Genomic DNA, 23,432 nt, shown 5'->3' with positions numbered 1-23,432 from the left:
AAAACTACACAGAAGCATTGTGTGAAACTTATTTCTGATATGTTCATTAAGCTAAGAGATTTAAACCATACTTTTGATTGCGCAGTTCTGAACACTCTTTCTGTAGAAAATGCAAGTGTACCATCGGAGCGATAAGAGGGTAATTGTGGAAAAAGGAATATATTCAAATAAAAACTACACAGTAGCATTCTGTGAAAATGCTTTCTGTTCTGTGCATTCAACTAACTGAGTTGAACCTTACTTTTGATTGAGCCGTTCTGAAACACTCTTTCTGTAGAAACTGCAATTGGACATGCTAAGCGCTAAGAGGCCTACATTGGGAAAAAGAATATCTTCAAATAAAAACTACACAGATGCACTCTGTGAAACTTATTTCTGATCTGTAAATTCAGTTAACCGAGATAAAACATATTTTTGATTGAGCAGTTATGAAACACTCTTTTTGTAGAAAATGCAAGTGGAGATTCGGAGCGCTAAGAGGGTAATAGTGGAAAAAGGAATGTCTTTAAATATAAACTACACAGAATCATTCGGTGAAACTTCTTTCTGATCTGTGCATTCAGCTAACAGAGTTAAACCATACTTTTGATTGAGCAGATCTGAACACTCTTGCTGTTGAAAATGCAAGTGGACATTTGGAGCGCTAAGAGAGTAGTAGTGGAAAAAGGAATATATTCAAATATAAACTACACAGAAGCATTCTGTGAAACTTGTTTCTGATCTGAGCGTTCAGCTAACAGAGTTAAACCATACTTTTGATTGAGCAGTTTTGAAACACTCTGTCTGTAGAAAATGCAACTGGACATTCGTAGCGCTAAGTGGGTAATAGTGGAAAAAAGAATATGTTCAAATATAAACTACACAGAAGCATTGAATGAAACTTCTTTCTGTTCTGTGCATTCAACTAACAGAGTTGAACCTTACTTTTGATTGAGCCGTTCTGAAACACTCTTTCTGTAGAAACTGCAATTGGACATTCTGAGCGCAAAGAGGCCTATATTGGGAAAAAAAATGTCTACAAATAAAAACTACACAGAAGAATTGTGTGAAACTTCTTTCTGTTCTGTTTGTTCAACTAAAAGAGTTGAACCTTAGTTTTGATTGAGCCGTTTTGAAACACTCTTTCTGTAGAAAATGCAAGTGGAGATTCGGAGCGCTAAGAGGGTAATAGTGGAAAAAGGAATGTCTCCAAATATAAACTACACAGAATCATTCTGTGAAACTTCTTTCTGATCTGTGCATTCAGCTAACAGAGTTAAACCATACTTTTGATTGAGCAGATCTGAACACTCTTTCTGTAGAAAATGCAACTGGACATTTGGAGCGCTAAGAGAGTAGTAGTGGAAAAAGTAATATATTCAAATATAAACTACACAGAAGCATTCTGTGAAACTTCTTTCTGATCTGAGCATTCAGGTAACAGAGTTAAACCATACTTTTGATTGAGCAGTTTTGAAACACTCTGTCTGTAGAAAATGCAACTGGACATTCGTAGCGCTAAGTGGGTAATAGTGGAAAAAAGTATATGTTCAAATATAAACTACACCGAAACATTGTATGAAACTTCTTTCTGTTCTGTGCATTCAACTAACAGAGTTGAACCTTACTTTTGATTGAGCCTTTCTGAAACACTCTTTCTGTAGAAACTGCAATTGGACATTCTGAGCGCTAAGAGGACTCTATTGGGAAAAATAATATCTTCACATAAAAACTACACAGAAGCATTGTGTGAAACTTATTTCTGATATGTTCATTAAGCTAAGAGAGTTAAACCATACTTTTGATTGCGCAGTTCTGAACACTCTTTCTGTAGAAAATGCAAGTGGAACATCGGAGCGCTAAGAGGGTAATAGTGGAAAAAGGAATATATTCAAATAAAAACTACACAGTAGTATTCTGTGAAAATTCTTTCTGTTCTGTGCATTCAACTAACAGAGTTGAACCTTACTTTTGATTGAGCCGTTCTGAAACACTCTTTCTGTAGAAACTGCAATTGGACATGCTAAGCGCTAAGAGGCCTACATTGGGAAAAAGAATATCTTCAAATAAAAACTACACAGATGCACTCTGTGAAACTTATTTCTGATCTGTAAATTCAGTTAACAGAGATAAAACATATTTTTGATTGAGCAGTTATGAAACACTCTTTTTGTAGAAAATGCAAGTGGAGATTCGGAGCGCTAAGAGGGTAATAGTGGAAAAAGAAATGTCTTTAAATATAAACTACACAGAATCATTCGGTGAAACTTCTTTCTGATCTGTGCATTCAGCTAACAGAGTTAAACCATACTTTTGATTGAGCAGATCTGAACACTCTTGCTGTTGAAAATGCAACTGGACATTTGGAGCGCTAAGAGCGTAGTAGTGGAAAAAGGAATATATTCAAATATAAACTACACAAAAGCATTCTGTGAAACTTCTTTCTGATCTGAGCATTCAGCTAACAGAGTTAAACCATACTTTTGATTGAGCAGTTTTGAAACACTCTGTCTGTAGAAAATGCAACTGGACATTCGTAGCGCTAAGTGGGTAATAGTGGAAAAAAGAATATGTTCAAATATAAACTACACAGAAGCATTGTATGAAACTTCTTTCTGTTCTGTGCATTCAACTAACAGAGTTGAAACTTACATTTGATTGAGCCTTTCTGAAACACTCTTTCTGTAGAAACTGCAATTGGACATTCTGAGCACTAAGAGGACTCTATTGGGAAAAATAATATCTTCAAATAAAAACTACACAGAAGCATTGTGTGAAACTTATTTCTGATATGTTCATTAAGCTAACAGAGTTAAACCATACTTTTGATTGCGCAGTTCTGAACACTCTTTCTGTAGAAAATGCAAGTGGACATTCGGAGCGCTAAGAGGGTAATAGTGGAAAAAGGAATATATTCAAATATAAACTACACAGTAGCATTCTGTGAAAATTCTTTCTGTTCTGTGCATTCAACTAACAGAGTTGAACCTTACTTTTGATTGAGCCCTTCTGAAACACTCTTTCTGTAGAAACTGCAATTGGACATGCTAAGCGCTAAGAGGCCTACATTGGGAAAAAGAATATCTTCAAATAAAAACTACACAGATGCACTCTGTGAAACTTATTTCTGATCTGTAAATTCAGTTAACAGAGATAAAACATATTTTTGATTGAGCAGTTATGAAACACTCTTTTTGTAGAAAATGCAAGTGGAGATTCGGAGCGCTAAGAGGGTAATAGTGGAAAAAGGAATGTCTTCAAATATAAACTACACAGAATCATTCGGTGAAACTTCTTTCTGATCTGTGCATTCAGCTAACAGAGTTAAACCATACTTTTGATTGAGCAGATCTGAACAATCTTTCTGTTGAAAATGCAACTGGACATTTGGAGCGCTAAGAGCGTAGTAGTGGAAAAAGGAATATATTCAAATATAAACTACACAGAAGCATTCTGCGAAACTTCTTTCTGATCTGAGCATTCAGCTAACAGAGTTAAACCATACTTTTGATTGAGCAGTTTTGAAACACTCTGTCTGTAGAAAATGCAACTGGACATTCGTAGCGCTAAGTGGGTAATAGTGGAAAAAAGAATATGTTCAAATATAAACTACACAGAAGCATTGTATGAAACTTCTTTCTGTTCTGTGCATTCAACTAACAGAGTTGAACCTTACTTTTGATTGAGCCGTTCTGAAACACTCTTTCTGTAGAAACTGCAACTGGACATTCTGAGCGCTAAGAGGCCTATATTGGGAAAAAGAATGTCTACAAATAAAAACTACACAGAAGAATTGTGTGAAACTTCTTTCTGTTCTGTTTGTTCAACTAAAAGATTTGAACCTTAGTTTTGATTGAGCCGTTCTGAAACACTCTTTCTGTAGAAAATGCAAGTGGAGATTCGGAGCGCTAAGTGGGTAATAGTGGAAAAAGGAATGTCTCCAAATATAAACTACACAGAATCATTTTGTGAAACATCTTTCTGATCTGTGCATTCAGCTAACAGAGTTAAACCATACTTTTGATTGAGCAGATCTGAACACTCTTTCTGTAGAAAATGCAACTGGACATTTGGAGCGCTAAGAGAGTAGTAGTGGAAAAAGGAATATATTCAAATATAAACTACACAGAAGCATTCTGTGAAACTTCTTTCTGATCTGAGCATTCAGCTAACAGAGTTAAACCATACTTTTGATTGAGCAGTTTTGAAACACTCTGTCTGTAGAAAATGCAACTGGACATTCGTAGCGCTAATTGGGTAATAGTGGAAAAAGAATATGTTCAAATATAAACTACACAGAAGCATTGTATGAAACTTCTTTCTGTTCTGTGCATTCAACTAACAGAGTTGAACCTCACTTTGGATTGAGCCTTTCTGAAACACTCCTTCTGTAGAAACTGCAATTGGACATTCTGAGCGCTAAGAGGCCTCTATTGGGAAAAATAATATCTTCAAATAAAAACTACACAGAAGCATTGTGTGAAACTTATTTCTGATATGTTCATTAAGCTAACAGAGTTAAACCATACTTTTGATTGCGCAGTTCGGAACACTCTTTCTGTAGAAAATGCAAGTGGACATTCGGAGCGCTAAGAGGGTAATAGTGGAAAAAGGAATATATTCAAATATAAACTACACAGTAGCATTCTGTGAAAATTATTTCTGTTCTGTGCATTCAACTAACAGAGTTGAACCCTACCTTTGATTGAGCCGTTCTGAAACACTCTTTCTGTAGAAACTGCAATTGGACATGCTAAGCGCTAAGAGGCCTACATTGGGAAAAAGAATATCTTCAAATAAAAACTACACAGATGCATTCTGTGAAAATTATTTCTGATCTGTAAATTCAGTTAACAGAGATAAAACATATTTTTGATTGAGCAGTTATGAAACACTCTTTTTGTAGAAAATGCAAGTGGAGATTCGGAGCGCTAAGAGGGTAATAGTGGAAAAAGGAATGTCTTCAAATATAAACTACACAGAATCATTCGGTGAAACTTCTTTCTGATCTGTGCATTCAGCTAACAGAGTTAAACCATACTTTTGATTGAGCAGATCTGAACACTCTTTCTGTAGAAAATGCAACTGGACATTTGGAGCGCTAAGAGCGTAGTAGTGGAAAAAGGAATATATTCAAATATAAACTACACAAAAGCACTCTGTGAAACTTCTTTCTGATCTGAGCATTCAGCTAACAGAGTTAAACCATACTTTTGATTGAGCAGTTTTGAAACACTCTGTCTGAAGAAAATGCAACTGGACATTCGTAGCGCTAAGTGGGTAATAGTGGAAAAAAGAATATGTTCAAATATGAACTACACAGAAGCATTGTATGAAACTTCTTTCTGTTCTGTGCATTCAACTAACAGAATTGAACCTTACTTTTGATTGAGCCGTTCTGAAACACTCTTTCTGTAGAAACAGCAATTGGACATTCTGAGCGCTAAGAGGCCTATATTGGGAAAAAGAATGTCTACAAATAAAAACTACACAGAAGAATTGTGTGAAACTTCTTTCTGTTCAGTTTGTTCAACTAAAAGAGTTGAACCTTAGTTTTGATTGAGCCGTTCTGAAACACTCTTTCTGTAGAAAATGCAAGTGCAGTTTCGGAGCGCTAAGAGGGTAATAGTGGAAAAAGTAATGTCTTCAAATATAAACTACACAGAATCATTCGGTGAAACTTCTTTCTGATCTGTGCATTCAGCTAACAGAGTTACACCATACTTTTGATTGAGCAGATCTGAACACTCTTTCTGTAGAAAATGCAACTGGACATTTCGAGCGCTAAGAGCGTAGTAGTGGAAAAAGGAATATATTCAAATATAAACTACACAGAAGCATTCTGTGAAACTTGTTTCTGATCTGAGCATTCAGCTAACAGAGTTAAACCATACTTTTGATTGAGCAGTTTTGAAACACTCTGTCTGTAGAAAATGCAACTGGACATTCGTAGCGCTAAGTGGGTAATAGTGGAAAAAAGAATATGTTCAAATATAAACTACACAGAAGCATTGTATGAAACTACTTTCTGTTCTGTGCATTCAACTAACAGAGTTGAACCTTACTTTTGATTGAGCCGTTCTGAAACACTCTTTCTGTAGAAACTGCAATTGGACATTCTGAGCGCTAAGAGGCCTATATTGGGAAAAAGAATGTCTACAAATAAAAACTACACAGAAGAATTGTGTGAAACTTTTTCTGTTCTGTTTGTTCAACTAAAAGTGTTGAACCTTAGTTTTGATTGAGCCGTTCTGAAACACTCTTTCTGTAGAAAATGCAAGTGGAGATTCGGAGCGCTAAGAGGGTAATAGTGGAAAAAGGAATGTCTCCAAATATAAACTACACAGAATCATTCTGTGAAACTTCTTTCTGATCTGTGCATTCAGCTAACAGAGTTAAACCATACTTTTGATTGAGCAGATCTGAACACTCTTTCTGTAGAAAATGCAACTGGACATTTGGAGCACTAAGAGAGTAGTAGTGGAAAAAGTAATATATTCAAATATAAACTACACAGAAGCATTCTGTGAAACTTCTTTCTGATCTGAGCATTCAGCTAACAGAGTTAAACCATACTTTTGATTGAGCAGTTTTGAAACACTCTGTCTGTAGAAAATGCAACTGGACATTCGTAGCGCTAAGTGTGTAATAGTGGAAAAAAGAATATGTTCAAATATAAACTACACAGAAGCATTGTATGAAACTTCTTTCTGTTCTGTGCATTCAACTAACAGAGTTGAACCTTACTTTTGATTGAGCCTTTCTGAAACACTCTTTCAGTAGAAACTGCATTTGGACATTCTGAGCGCTAAGAGGCCTCTATTGGGAAAAATAATATCTTCAAATAAAAACTACACAGAAGCATTGTGTGAAACTTATTTCTGATATGTTCATTAAGCTAACAGAGTTAAACCATACTTTGGATTGCGCAGTTCTGAACACTCTTTCTGTAGAAAATGCAAGTGGACATTCGGAGCGCTAAGAGGGTAATAGTGGAAAAAGGAATATATTCAAATATAAACTACACAGTAGCATTCTGTGAAAATTCTTTCTGTTCTGTGCATTCAACTAACAGAGTTGAACCTTACTTTTGATTGAGCCGTTCTGAAACACTCTTTCTGTAGAAACTGCAATTGGACATGCTAAGCGCTAAGAGGCCTACATTGGGAAAAAGAATATCTTCAAATAAAAACTACACAGATGCATTCTGTGAAACTTATTTCTGATCTGTAAATTCAGTTAACAGAGATAAAACATATTTTTGATTGAGCAGTTATTAAACACTCTTTTTGTAGAAAATGCAAGTGGAGATTCGGAGCGCTAAGAGGGTAATAGTGGAAAAAGGAATGTCTTCAAATATAAACTACACAGAATCATTCGGTGAAACTTCTTTCTGATCTGTGCATTCAGCTAACAGAGTTAAACCATACTTTTGATTGAGCAGATCTGAACACTCTTTCTGTAGAAAATGCAACTGGACATTTGGAGCGCTAAGAGCGTAGTAGTGGAAAAAGGAATATATTCAAATATAAACTACACAGAAGCATTCTGTGAAACTTCTTTCTGATCTGAGCATTCAGCTAACAGAGTTAAACCATACTTTTGATTGAGCAGTTTTGAAACACTCTGTCTGTAGAAAATGCAACTGGACATTCGTAGCGCTAAGTGGGTAATAGTGGAAAAAAGAATATCTTCAAATATGAACTACACAGAAGCATTGTATGAAACTTCTTTCTCTTCTGTGCATTCAACTAACAGAGTTGAACCTTACTTTTGATTGAGCCGTTCTGAAACACTCTTTCTGTAGAAACTGCAATTGGACATTCTGAGCGCTAAGAGGCCTATATTGGGAAAAAGAATGTCTACAAATAAAAACTACACAGAAGAATTGTGTGAAACTTCTTTCTGTTCTGTTTGTTCAACTAAAAGAGTTGAACCTTAGTTTTGATTGAGCCGTTCTGAAACACTCTTTCTGTAGAAAATGCAAGTGGAGATTCGGAGCGCTAAGAGGGTAATAGTGGAAAAAGTAATGTCTTCAAATATAAACTACACAGAATCATTCGGTGAAACTTCTTTCTGATCTGTGCATTCAGCTAACAGAGTTAAACCATACTTTTGATTGAGCAGATCTGAACACTCTTTCTGTAGAAAATGCAACTGGACATTTGGAGCGCTAAGAGCGTAGTAGTGGAAAAAGGAATATATTCAAATATAAACTACACAGTAGCATTCTGTGAAACTTATTTCTGTTCTGAGCATTCAGCTAACAGAGTTAAACCATACTTTTGATTGAGCAGTTTTGAAACACTCTGTCTGTAGAAAATGCAACTGGACATTCGTAGCGCTAAGTGGGTAATAGTGGAAAAAAGAATATGTTCAAATATAAACTACACAGAAGCATTGTATGAAACTTCTTTCTGTTCTGTGCATTCAACTAACAGAGTTGAACCTTACTTTTGATTGAGCCTTTCTGAAACACTCTTTCTGTAGAAACTGCAATTGGACATTCTGAGCGCTAAGAGGCCTCTATTGGGAAGAATAATATCTTCAAATAAAAACTACACAGAAGCATTGTGTGAAACTTATTTCTGATATGTTCATTAAGCTAAGAGATTTAACCCATACTTTTGATTGCGCAGTTCTGAACACTCTTTCTGTAGAAAATGCAAGTGTACCATCGGAGCGATAAGAGGGTAATTGTGGAAAAAGGAATATATTCAAAAAAAACTACACAGTAGCATTCTGTGAAAATGCTTTCTGTTCTGTGCATTCAACTAACTGAGTTGAACCTTACTTTTGATTGAGCCGTTCTGAAACACTCTTTCTGTAGAAACTGCAATTGGACATGCTAAGCGCTAAGAGGCCTACATTGGGAAAAAGAATATCTTCAAATAAAAACTACACAGATGCACTCTGTGAAACTTATTTCTGATCTGTAAATTCAGTTAACCGAGATAAAACATATTTTTGATTGAGCAGTTATGAAACACTCTTTTTGTAGAAAATGCAAGTGGAGATTCGGAGCGCTAAGAGGGTAATAGTGGAAAAAGGAATGTCTTTAAATATAAACTACACAGAATCATTCGGTGAAACTTCTTTCTGATCTGTGCATTCAGCTAACAGAGTTAAACCATACTTTTGATTGAGCAGATCTGAACACTCTTGCTGTTGAAAATGCAAGTGGACATTTGGAGCGCTAAGAGAGTAGTAGTGGAAAAAGGAATATATTCAAATATAAACTACACAGAAGCATTCTGTGAAACTTGTTTCTGATCTGAGCATTCAGCTAACAGAGTTAAACCATACTTTTGATTGAGCAGTTTTGAAACACTCTGTCTGTAGAAAATGCAACTGGACATTCGTAGCGCTAAGTGGGTAATAGTGGAAAAATGAATATGTTCAAATATAAACTACACAGAAGCATTGAATGAAACTTCTTTCTGTTCTGTGCATTCAACTAACAGAGTTGAACCTTACTTTTGATTGAGCCGTTCTGAAACACTCTTTCTGTAGAAACTGCAATTGGACATTCTGAGCGCAAAGAGGCCTATATTGGGAAAAAAAATGTCTACAAATAAAAACTACACAGAAGAATTGTGTGAAACTTCTTTCTGTTCTGTTTGTTCAACTAAAAGAGTTGAACCTTAGTTTTGATTGAGCCGTTTTGAAACACTCTTTCTGTAGAAAATGCAAGTGGAGATTCGGAGCGCTAAGAGGGTAATAGTGGAAAAAGGAATGTCTCCAAATATAAACTACACAGAATCATTCTGTGAAACTTCTTTCTGATCTGTGCATTCAGCTAACAGAGTTAAACCATACTTTTGATTGAGCAGATCTGAACACTCTTTCTGTAGAAAATGCAACTGGACATTTGGAGCGCTAAGAGAGTAGTAGTGGAAAAAGTAATATATTCAAATATAAACTACACAGAAGCATTCTGTGAAACTTCTTTCTGATCTGAGCATTCAGGTAACAGAGTTAAACCATACTTTTGATTGAGCAGTTTTGAAACACTCTGTCTGTAGAAAATGCAACTGGACATTCGTAGCGCTAAGTGGGTAATAGTGGAAAAAAGTATATGTTCAAATATAAACTACACCGAAACATTGTATGAAACTTCTTTCTGTTCTGTGCATTCAACTAACAGAGTTGAACCTTACTTTTGATTGAGCCTTTCTGAAACACTCTTTCTGTAGAAACTGCAATTGGACATTCTGAGCGCTAAGAGGCCTCTATTGGGAAAAATAATATCTTCACATAAAAACTACACAGAAGCATTGTGTGAAACTTATTTCTGATATGTTCATTAAGCTAAGAGAGTTAAACCATACTTTTGATTGCGCAGTTCTGAACACTCTTTCTGTAGAAAATGCAAGTGGAACATCGGAGCGCTAAGAGGGTAATAGTGGAAAAAGGAATATATTCAAATAAAAACTACACAGTAGTATTCTGTGAAAATTCTTTCTGTTCTGTGCATTCAACTAACAGAGTTGAACCTTACTTTTGATTGAGCCGTTCTGAAACACTCTTTCTGTAGAAACTGCAATTGGACATGCTAAGCGCTAAGAGGCCTACATTGGGAAAAAGAATATCTTCAAATAAAAACTACACAGATGCACTCTGTGAAACTTATTTCTGATCTGTAAATTCAGTTAACAGAGATAAAACATATTTTTGATTGAGCAGTTATGAAACACTCTTTTTGTAGAAAATGCAAGTGGAGATTCGGAGCGCTAAGAGGGTAATAGTGGAAAAAGTAATGTCTTTAAATATAAACTACACAGAATCATTCGGTGAAACTTCTTTCTGATCTGTGCATTCAGCTAACAGAGTTAAACCATACTTTTGATTGAGCAGATCTGAACACTCTTGCTGTTGAAAATGCAACTGGACATTTGGAGCGCTAAGAGCGTAGTAGTGGAAAAAGGAATATATTCAAATATAAACTACACAGAAGCATTCTGTGAAACTTCTTTCTGATCTGAGCATTCAGCTAACAGAGTTAAACCATACTTTTGATTGAGCAGTTTTGAAACACTCTGTCTGTAGAAAATGCAACTGGACATTCGTAGCGCTAAGTGGGTAATAGTGGAAAAAAGAATATGTTCAAATATAAACTACACAGAAGCATTGTATGAAACTTCTTTCTGTTCTGTGCATTCAACTAACAGAGTTGAACCTTACATTTGATTGAGCCTTTCTGAAACACTCTTTCTGTAGAAACTGCAATTGGACATTCTGAGCACTAAGAGGCCTCTATTGGGAAAAATAATATCTTCAAATAAAAACTACACAGAAGCATTGTGTGAAACTTATTTCTGATATGTTCATTAAGCTAACAGAGTTAAACCATACTTTTGATTGCGCAGTTCTGAACACTCTTTCTGTAGAAAATGCAAGTAGACATTCGGAGCGCTAAGAGGGTAATAGTGGAAAAAGGAATATATTCAAATATAAACTACACAGTAGCATTCTGTGAAAATTCTTTCTGTTCTGTGCATTCAACTAACAGAGTTGAACCTTACTTTTGATTGAGCCCTTCTGAAACACTCTTTCTGTAGAAACTGCAATTGGACATGCTAAGCGCTAAGAGGCCTACATTGGGAAAAAGAATATCTTCAAATAAAAACTACACAGATGCACTCTGTGAAACTTATTTCTGATCTGTAAATTCAGTTAACAGAGATAAAACATATTTTTGATTGAGCAGTTATGAAACACTCTTTTTGTAGAAAATGCAAGTGGAGATTCGGAGCGCTAAGAGGGTAATAGTGGAAAAAGGAATGTCTTCAAATATAAACTACACAGAATCATTCGGTGAAACTTCTTTCTGATCTGTGCATTCAGCTAACAGAGTTAAACCATACTTTTGATTGAGCAGATCTGAACAATCTTTCTGTTGAAAATGCAACTGGACATTTGGAGCGCTAAGAGCGTAGTAGTGGAAAAAGGAATATATTCAAATATAAACTACACAGAAGCATTCTGCGAAACTTCTTTCTGATCTGAGCATTCAGCTAACAGAGTTAAACCATACTTTTGATTGAGCAGTTTTGAAACACTCTGTCTGTAGAAAATGCAACTGGACATTCGTAGCGCTAAGTGGGTAATAGTGGAAAAAAGAATATGTTCAAATATAAACTACACAGAAGCATTGTATGAAACTTCTTTCTGTTCTGTGCATTCAACTAACAGAGTTGAACCTTACTTTTGATTGAGCCGTTCTGAAACACTCTTTCTGTAGAAACTGCAATTGGACATTCTGAGCGCTAAGAGGCCTATATTGGGAAAAAGAATGTCTACAAATAAAAACTACACAGAAGAATTGTGTGAAACTTCTTTCTGTTCTGTTTGTTCAACTAAAAGATTTGAACCTTAGTTTTGATTGAGCCGTTCTGAAACACTCTTTCTGTAGAAAATGCAAGTGGAGATTCGGAGCGCTAAGAGGGTAACAGTGGAAAAAGGAATGTCTCCAAATATAAACTACACAGAATCATTTTGTGAAACATCTTTCTGATCTGTGCATTCAGCTAACAGAGTTAAACCATACTTTTGATTGAGCAGATCTGAACACTCTTTCTGTAGAAAATGCAACTGGACATTTGGAGCGCTAAGAGAGTAGTAGTGGAAAAAGGAATATATTCAAATATAAACTACACAGAAGCATTCTGTGAAACTTCTTTCTGATCTGAGCATTCAGCTAACAGAGTTAAACCATACTTTTGATTGAGCAGTTTTGAAACACTCTGTCTGTAGAAAATGCAACTGGACATTCGTAGCGCTAAGTGGGTAATAGTGGAAAAAAGAATATGTTCAAATATAAACTACACAGAAGCATTGTATGAAACTTCTTTCTGTTCTGTGCATTCAACTAACAGAGTTGAACCTTACTTTTGATTGAGCCTTTCTGAAACACTCTTTCTGTAGAAACTGCAATTGGACATTCTGAGCGCTAAGAGGCCTCTATTGGGAAAAATAATATCTTCAAATAAAAACTACACAGAAGCATTGTGTGAAACTTATTTCTGATATGTTCATTAAACTAAGAGAGTTAAACCATACTTTTGATTGCGCAGTTCTGAACACTCTTTCTGTAGAAAATGCAAGTGGACCATCGGAGCGCTAAGAGGGTAATAGTGGAAACAGGAATATATTCAAATAAAAACTACACAGTAGCATTCTGTGAAAATTCTTTCTGTTCTGTGCATTCAACTAACAGAGTTGAACCTTACTTTTGATTGAGCCGTTCTGAAACACTCTTTCTGTAGAAACTGCAATTGGACATGCTAAGCGCTAAGAGGCCTACATTGGGAAAAAGAATATCTTCAAATAAAAACTACACAGATGCACTCTGTGAAACTTATTTCTGATCTGTAAATTCAGTTAACAGAGATAAAACATATTTTTGATTGAGCAGTTATGAAACACTCTTTTTGTAGAAAATGCAAGTGGAGATTCGGAGCGCTAAGAGGGTAATAGTGGAAAAAGGAATGTCTTTAAATATAAACTACACAGAATCATTCGGTGAAACTTCTTTCTGATCTGTGCATTCAGCTAACAGAGTTAAACCATACTTTTGATTGAGCAGATCTGAACACTCTTGCTGTTGAAAATGCAACTGGACATTTGGAGCGCTAAGAGAGTAGTAGTGGAAAAAGGAATATATTCAAATATAAACTACACAGAAGCATTCTGTGAAACTTCTTTCTGATCTGAGCATTCAGCTAACAGAGTTAAACCATACTTTTGATTGAGCAGTTTTGAAACACTCTGTCTGTAGAAAATGCAACTGGACATTCGTAGCGCTAAGTGGGTAATAGTGGAAAAAAGAATATGTTCAAATATAAACTATACAGAAGCATTGAATGAAACTTCTTTCTGTTCTGTGCATTCAAATAACAGAGTTGAACCTTACTTTTGATTGAGCCGTTCTGAAACACTCTTTCTGTAGAAACTGCAATTGGACATTCTGAGCGCAAAGAGGCCTATATTGGGAAAAAGAATGTCTACAAATAAAAACTACACCGAAGAATTGTGTGAAACTTCTTTCTGTTCTGTTTGTTCAAGTAAAAGAGTTGAACCTTAGTTTTGATTGAGCCGTTCTGAAACACTCTTTCTGTAGAAAATGCAAGTGGAGATTCGGAGCGCTAAGAGGGTAATAGTGGAAAAAGGAATGTCTCCAAATATAAACTACACAGAATCATTCTGTGAAACTTCTTTCTGATCTGTGCATTCAGCTAACAGAGTTACACCATACTTTTGATTGAGCAGATCTGAACACTCTTTCTGTAGAAAATGCAACTGGACATTTGGAGCGCTAAGAGAGTAGTAGTGGAAAAAGGAATATATTCAAATATAAACTACACAGAAGCATTCTGTGAAACTTCTTTCTGATCTGAGCATTCAGGTAACAGAGTTAAACCATACTTTTGATTGAGCAGTTTTGAAACACCCTGTCTGTAGAAAATGCAACTGGACATTCGTAGCGCTAAGTGGGTAATAGTGGAAAAAAGTATATGTTCAAATATAAACTACACCGAAGCATTGTATGAAACTTCTTTCTGTTCTGTGCATTCAACTAACAGAGTTGAACCTTACTTTTGATTGAGCCTTTCTGAAACACTCTTTCTGTAGAAACTGCAATTGGACATTCTGAGCGCTAAGAGGCCTCTATTGGGAAAAATAATATCTTCAAATAAAAACTACACAGAAGCATTGTGTGAAACTTATTTCTGATATGTTCATTAAGCTAAGAGAGTTAAACCATACTTTTGATTGTGCAGTTCTGAACACTCTTTCTGTAGAAAATGCAAGTGGACCATCGGAGCGCTAAGAGGGCAATAGTGGAAAAAGGAATATATTCAAATAAAAACTACACAGTAGCATTCTGTGAAAATTCTTTCTGTTCTGTGCATTCAACTAACAGAGTTGAACCTTACTTTTGATTGAGCCGTTCTGAAACACTCTTTCTGTAGAAACTGCAATTGGACATGCTAAGCGCTAAGAGGCCTACATTGGGAAAAAGAATATCTTCAAATAAAAACTACACAGATGCACTCTGTGAAACTTATTTCTGATCTGTAAATTCAGTTAACAGAGATAAAACATATTTTTGATTGAGCAGTTATGAAACACTCTTTTTGTAGAAAATGCAAGTGGAGATTCGGAGCGCTAAGAGGGTAATAGTGGAAAAAGGAATGTCTTTAAATATAAACTACACAGAATCATTCGGTGAAACTTCTTTCTGATCTGTGCATTCAGCTAACAGAGTTAAACCATAGTTTTGATTGAGCAGATCTGAACACTCTTGCTGTTGAAAATGCAACTGGACATTTGGAGCGCTAAGAGAGTAGTAGTGGAAAAAGGAATATATTCAAATATAAACTACACAGAAGCATTCTGTGAAACTTCTTTCTGATCTGAGCATTCAGCTAACAGAGTTAAACCATACTTTTGATTGAGCAGTTTTGAAACACTCTGTCTGTAGAAAATGCAACTGGACATTCGTAGCGCTAAGTGGGTAATAGTGGAAAAAAGAATATGTTCAAATATAAACTACACAGAAGCATTGAATGAAACATCTTTCTGTTCTGTGCATTCAACTAACAGAGTTGAACCTTACTTTTGATTGAGCCGTTCTGAAACACTCTTTCTGTAGAAACTGCAATTGGACATTCTGAGCGCAAAGAGGCCTATAGTGGGAAAAAGAATGTCTACAAATAAAAACTACACAGAAGAATTGTGTGAAACTTCTTTCTGTTCTGTTTGTTCAACTAAAAGAGTTGAACCTTAGTTTTGATTGAGCCGTTCTGAAACTCTCTTTCTGTAGAAAATGCAAGTGGAGATTCGGAGCGCTAAGAGGGTGATAGTGGAAAAAGGAATGTCTCCAAATATAAACTACACAGAATCATTCTGTGAAACTTCTTTCTGATCTGTGCATTCAGCTAACAGAGTTAAACCATACTTTTGATTGAGCAGATCTGAACACTCTTTCTGTAGAAAATGCAACTGGACATTTGGAGCGCTAAGAGAGTAGTAGTGGAAAAAGGAATATATTCAAATATAAACTACACAGAAGCATTCTGTGAAACTTCTTTCTGATCTGAGCATTCAGGTAACAGAGTTAAACCATACTTTTGATTGAGCAGTTTTGAAACACTCTGTCTGTAGAAAATGCAACTGGACATTCGTAGCGCTAAGTGGGTAATAGTGGAAAAAAGAATATCTTCAAATATGAACTACACAGAAGCATTGTATGAAACTTCTTTCTGTTCTGTGCATTCAACTAACAGAGTTGAACCTTACTTTTGATTGAGCCGTTCTGAAACACTCTTTCTGTAGAAACTGCAATTGGACATTCTGAGCGCTAAGAGGCCTATATTGGGAAAAAGAATGTCTACAAATAAAAACTACACAGAGGAATTGTGTGAAACTTCTTTCTGTTCTGTTTGTTCAACTAAAAGAGTTGAACCTTAGTTTTGATTGAGCCGTTCTGAAACACTCTTTCTGTAGAAAATGCAAGTGGAGATTCGGAGCGCTAAGAGGGTAATAGTGGAAATAGTAATGTCTTCAAATATAAACTACACAGAATCATTCGGTGAAACTTCTTTCTGATCTGTGCGTTCAGCTAACAGAGTTAAACCATACTTTTGATTGAGCAGATCTGAACACTCTTTCTGTAGAAAATGCAACTGGACATTTGGAGCGCTAAGAGCGTAGTAGTGGAAAAAGGAATATATTCAAATATAAACTACACAGTAGCATTCTGTGAAACTTATTTCTGTTCTGAGCATTCAGCTAACAGAGTTAAACCATACTTTTGATTGAGCAGTTTTGAAACACTCTGTCTGTAGAAAATGCAACTGGACATTCGTAGCGCTAAGTGGGTAATAGTGGAAAAAAGAATATGTTCAAATATAAACTACACAGAAGCATTGTATGAAACTTCTTTCTGTTCTGTGCATTCAAGTAACAGAGTTGAACCTTACTTTTGATTGAGCCTTTCTGAAACACTCTTTCTGTAGAAACTGCAATTGGACATTCTGAGCGCTAAGAGGCCTCTATTGGGAAAAATAATATATTCAAATAAAAACTACACAGAAGCATTGTGTGAAACTTATTTCTGATATGTTCATTAAGCTAACAGAGTTAAACCATACTTTTGATTGCGCAGTTCTGAACACTCTTTCTGTAGAAAATGCAAGTGGACATTCGGAGCGCTAAGAGGGTAATAGTGGAAAAAGGAATATATTCAAATATAAACTACACAGTAGCATTCTGTGAAAATTCTTTCTGTTCTGTGCATTCAACTAACAGAGTTGAACCTTACTTTTGATTGAGCCGTTCTGAAACACTCTTTCTGTAGAAACTGCAATTGGACATGCTAAGCGCTAAGAGGCCTACATTGGGAAAAATATTATCTTCAAATAAAAACTACACAGATGCATTCTGTGAAACTTATTTCTGATCTGTAAATTCAGTTAACAGAGATAAAACATATTTTTGATTGAGCAGTTATGAAACACTCTTTTTGTAGAAAATGCAAGTGGAGATTCGGAACGCTAAGAGGGTAATAGTGGAAAAAGGAATGTCTTCAAATATAAACTACACAGAATCATTCGGTGAAACTTCTTTCTGATCTGTGCATTCAGCTAACAGAGTTAAACCATACTTTTGATTGAGCAGATCTGAACACTCTTTCTGTAGAAAATGCAACTGGACATTTGGAGCGCTAAGAGCGTAGTAGTGGAAAAAGGAATATATTCAAATATAAACTACACAGAAGCATTCTGTGAAACTTCTTTCTGATCTGAGCATTCAGCTAACAGAGTTAAACCATACTTTTGATTGAGCAGTTTTGAAACACTCTGTCTGTAGAAAATGCAACTGGACATTCGTAGCGCTAAGTGGGTAATAGTGGAAAAAAGAATATGTTCAAATATAAACTACACAGAAGCATTGTATGAAACTTCTTTCTGTTCTGTGCATTCAACTAACAGAGTTGAACCTTACTTTTGATTGAGCCGTTCTGAAACACTCTTTCTGTAGAAACTGCAATTGGACATTCTGAGCGCTAAGAGGCCTATATTGGGAAAAAGAATGTCTACAAATAAAAACTACACAGAAGAATTGTGTGAAACTTCTTTCTGTTCTGTTTGTTCAACTAAAAGAGTTGAACCTTAGTTTTGATTGAGCCGTTCTGAAACACTCTTTCTGTAGAAAATGCAAGTGGAGATTCGGAGCGCTAAGAGGGTAATAGTGGAAAAAGGAATGTCTCCAAATATAAACTACACAGAATCATTCTGTGAAACTTCTTTCTGATCTGTGCATTCAGCTAACAGAGTTAAACCATACTTTTGATTGAGCAGATCTGAACACTCTTTCTGTAGAAAATGCAACTGGACATTCTTAGCGCTAAGAGAGTAGTAGTGGAAAAAGGAATATATTCAAATATAAACTACACAGAAGCATTCTGTGAAACTTCTTTCTGATCTGAGCATTCAGCTAACAGAGTTAAACCATACTTTTGATTGAGCAGTTTTGAAACACTCTGTCTGTAGAAAATGCAACTGGACATTCGTAGCGCTAAGTGGGTAATAGTGGAAAAAAGAATATGTTCAAATATAAACTACACAGAAGCATTGTATGAAACTTCTTTCTGTTCTGTGCATTCAACTCACAGAGTTGAACCTTACTTTTGATTGAGCCTTTCTGAAACACTCTTTCTGTAGAAACTGCAATTGGACATTCTGAGCGCTAAGAGGCCTCTATTGGGAAAAATAATATCTTCAAATAAAAACTACACAGAAGCATTGTGTGAAACTTATTTCTGATATGTTCATTAAGCTAAGAGAGTTAAACCATACTTTTGATTGCGCAGTTCTGAACACTCTTTCTGTAGAAAATGCAAGTGTACCATCGGAGCGATAAGAGGGTAATTGTGGAAAAAGGAATATATTCAAATAAAAACTACACAGTAGCATTCTGTGAAAATGCTTTCTGTTCTGTGCATTCAACTAACAGGGTTGAACCTTACTTTTGATTGAGCCGTTCTGAAACACTCTTTCTGTAGAAACTGCAATTGGACATGCTAAGCGCTAAGAGGCCTACATTGGGAAAAAGAATATCTTCAAATAAAAACTACACAGATGCACTCTGTGAAACTTATTTCTGATCTGTAAATTCAGTTAACCGAGATAAAACATATTTTTGATTGAGCAGTTATGAAACACTCTTTTTGTAGAAAATGCAAGTGGAGATTCGGAGCGCTAAGAGGGTAATAGTGGAAAAAGGAATGTCTTTAAATATAAACTACACAGAATCATTCGGTGAAACTTCTTTCTGATCTGTGCATTCAGCTAACAGAGTTAAACCATACTTTTGATTGAGCAGATCTGAACACTCTTGCTGTTGAAAATGCAAGTGGACATTTGGAGCGCTAAGAGAGTAGTAGTGGAAAAAGGAATATATTCAAATATAAACTACACAGAAGCATTCTGTGAAACTTCTTTCTGATCTGAGCATTCAGCTAACAGAGTTAAACCATAATTTTGATTGAGCAGTTTTGAAACACTCTGTCTGTAGAAAATGCAACTGGACATTCGTAGCGCTAAGTGGGTAATAGTGGAAAAAAGAATATGTTCAAATATAAACTACACAGAAGCATTGAATGAAACTTCTTTCTGTTCTGTGCATTCAACTAACAGAGTTGAACCTTACTTTTGATTGAGCCGTTCTGAAACACTCTTTCTGTAGAAACTGCAATTGGACATTCTGAGCGCAAAGAGGCCTATATTGGGAAAAAAAATGTCTACAAATAAAAACTACACAGAAGAATTGTGTGAAACTTCTTTCTGTTCTGTTTGTTCAACTAAAAGAGTTGAACCTTAGTTTTGATTGAGCCGTTCTGAAACACTCTTTCTGTAGAAAATGCAAGTGGAGATTCGGAGCGCTAAGAGGGTAATAGTGGAAAAAGGAATGTCTCCAAATATAAACTACACAGAATCATTCTGTGAAACTTCTTTCTGATCTGTGCATTCAGCTAACAGAGTTAAACCATACTTTTGATTGAGCAGATCTGAACACTCTTTCTGTAGAAAATGCAACTGGACATTTGGAGCGCTAAGAGAGTAGTAGTGGAAAAAGGAATATATTCAAATATAAACTACACAGAAGCATTCTGTGAAACTTCTTTCTGATCTGAGCATTCAGCTAACAGAGTTAAACCATAATTTTGATTGAGCAGTTTTGAAACACTCTGTCTGTAGAAAATGCAACTGGACATTCGTAGCGCTAAGTGGGTAATAGTGGAAAAAAGAATATGTTCAAATATAAACTACACAGAAGCATTGTATGAAACTTCTTTCTGTTCTGTGCATTCAACTAACAGAGTTGAACCTTACTTTTGATTGAGCCTTTCTGAAACACTCTTTCTGTAGAAACTGCAATTGGACATTCTGAGCGCTAAGAGGCCTCTATTGGGAAAAATAATATCTTCAAATAAAAACTACACAGAAGCATTGTGTGAAACTTATTTCTGATATGTTCATTAAACTAAGAGAGTTAAACCATACTTTTGATTGCGCAGTTCTGAACACTCTTTCTGTAGAAAATGCAAGTGGACCATCGGAGCGCTAAGAGGGTAATAGTGGAAAAAGGAATATATTCAAATAAAAACTACACAGTAGCATTCTGTGAAAATTCTTTCTGTTCTGTGCATTCAACTAACAGAGTTGAACCTTACTTTTGATTGAGCCGTTCTGAAACACTCTTTCTGTAGAAACTGCAATTGGACATGCTAAGCGCTAAGAGGCCTAAATTGGGAAAAAGAATATCTTCAAATAAAAACTACACAGATGCACTCTGTGAAACTTATTTCTGATCTGTAAATTCAGTTAACAGAGATAAAACATATTTTTGATTGAGCAGTTATGAAACACTCTTTTTGTAGAAAATGCAAGTGGAGATTCGGAGCGCTAAGAGGGTAATAGTGGAAAAAGGAATGTCTTTAAATATAAACTACACAGAATCATTCGGTGAAACTTCTTTCTGATCTGTGCATTCAGCTAACAGAGTTAAACCATACTTTTGATTGAGCAGATCTGAACACTCTTGCTGTTGAAAATGCAACTGGACATTTGGAGCGCTAAGAGAGTAGTAGTGGAAAAAGGAATATATTCAAATATAAACTACACAGAAGCATTCTGTGAAACTTGTTTCTGATCTGAGCATTCAGCTAACAGAGTTAAACCATACTTTTGATTGAGCAGTTTTGAAACACTCTGTCTGTAGAAAATGCAACTGGACATTCGTAGCGCTAAGTGGGTAATAGTGGAAAAAAGAATATGTTCAAATATAAACTACACAGAAGCATTGAATGAAACTTCTTTCTGTTCTGTGCATTCAACTAACAGAGTTGAACCTTACTTTTGATTGAGCCGTTCTGAAACACTCTTTCTGTAGAAACTGCAATGGGATATTCTGAGCGCAAAGAGGCCTATATTGGGAAAAAGAATGTCTACAAATAAAAACTACACCGAAGAATTGTGTGAAACTTCTTTCTGTTCTGTTTGTTCAACTAAAAGAGTTGAACCTTAGTTTTGATTGAGTCGTTCTGAAACACTCTTTCTGTAGAAAATGCAAGTGGAGATTCGGAGCGCTAAGAGGGTAATAGTGGAAAAAGGAATGTCTCCAAATATAAACTACACAGAATCATTCTGTGAAACTTCTTTCTGATCTGTGCATTCAGCTAACAGAGTTACACCATACTTTTGATTGAGCAGATCTGAACACTCTTTCTGTAGAAAATGCAACTGGACATTTGGAGCGCTAAGAGAGTAGTAGTGGAAAAAGGAATATATTCAAATATAAACTACACAGAAGCATTCTGTGAAACTTCTTTCTGATCTGAGCATTCAGGTAACAGAGTTAAACCATACTTTTGATTGAGCAGTTTTGAAACACTCTGTCTGTAGAAAATGCAACTGGACATTCGTAGCGCTAAGTGGGTAATAGTGGAAAAAAGTATATGTTCAAATATAAACTACACCGAAGCATTGTATGAAACTTCTTTCTGTTCTGTGCATTCAACTAACAGAGTTGAACCTTACTTTTGATTGAGCCTTTCTGAAACACTCTTTCTGTAGAAACTGCAATTGGACATTCTGAGCGCTAAGAGGCCTCTATTGGGAAAAATAATATCTTCAAATAAAAACTACACAGAAGCATTGTGTGAAACTTATTTCTGATATGTTCATTAAGCTAAGAGAGTTAAACCATACTTTTGATTGCGCAGTTCTGAACACTCTTTCTGTAGAAAATGCAAGTGGACCATCGGAGCGCTAAGAGGGTAATAGTGGAAAAAGGAATATATTCAAATAAAAACTACACAGTAGCATTCTGTGAAAATTCTTTCTGTTCTGTGCATTCAACTAACAGAGTTGAACCTTACTTTTGATTGAGCCGTTCTGAAACACTCTTTCTGTAGAAACTGCAATTGGACATGCTAAGCGCTAAGAGGCCTACATTGGGAAAAAGAATATCTTCAAATAAAAACTACACAGATGCACTCTGTGAAACTTATTTCTGATCTGTAAATTCAGTTAACAGAGATAAAACATATTTTTGATTGAGCAGTTATGAAACACTCTTTTTGTAGAAAATGCAAGTGGAGATTCGGAGCGCTAAGAGGGTAATAGTGGAAAAAGGAATGTCTTTAAATATAAACTACACAGAATCATTCGGTGAAACTTCTTTCTGATCTGTGCATTCAGCTAACAGAGTTAAACCATACTTTTGATTGAGCAGATCTGAACACTCTTGCTGTTGAAAATGCAACTGGACATTTGGAGCGCTAAGAGAGTAGTAGTGGAAAAAGGAATATATTCAAATATAAACTACACAGAAGCATTCTGTGAAACTTCTTTCTGATCTGAGCATTCAGCTAACAGAGTTAAACCATACTTTTGATTGAGCAGTTTTGAAACACTCTGTCTGTAGAAAATGCAACTGGACATTCGTAGCGCTAAGTGGGTAATAGTGGAAAAAAGAATATGTTCAAATATAAACTACACAGAAGCATTGAATGAAACTTCTTTCTGTTCTGTGCATTCAACTAACAGAGTTGAACCTTACTTTTGATTGAGCCGTTCTGAAACACTCTTTCTGTAGAAACTGCAATTGGACATTCTGAGCGCAAAGAGGCCTATAGTGGGAAAAAGAATGTCTACAAATAAAAACTACACAGAGGAATTGTGTGAAACTTCTTTCTGTTCTGTTTGTTCAACTAAAAGAGTTGAACCTTAGTTTTGATTGAGCCGTTCTGAAACACTCTTTCTGTAGAAAATGCAAGTGGAGATTCGGAGCGCTAAGAGGGTAATAGTGGAAATAGTAATGTCTTCAAATATAAACTACACAGAATCATTCGGTGAAACTTCTTTCTGATCTGTGCGTTC

This window comes from Symphalangus syndactylus, chromosome X, assembly GCF_028878055.3.
Source record: "Symphalangus syndactylus isolate Jambi chromosome X, NHGRI_mSymSyn1-v2.1_pri, whole genome shotgun sequence".
In the NCBI taxonomy this organism is placed as follows: domain Eukaryota; kingdom Metazoa; phylum Chordata; class Mammalia; order Primates; family Hylobatidae; genus Symphalangus; species Symphalangus syndactylus.
Note: the sequence above shows the minus strand (reverse complement) of the source record.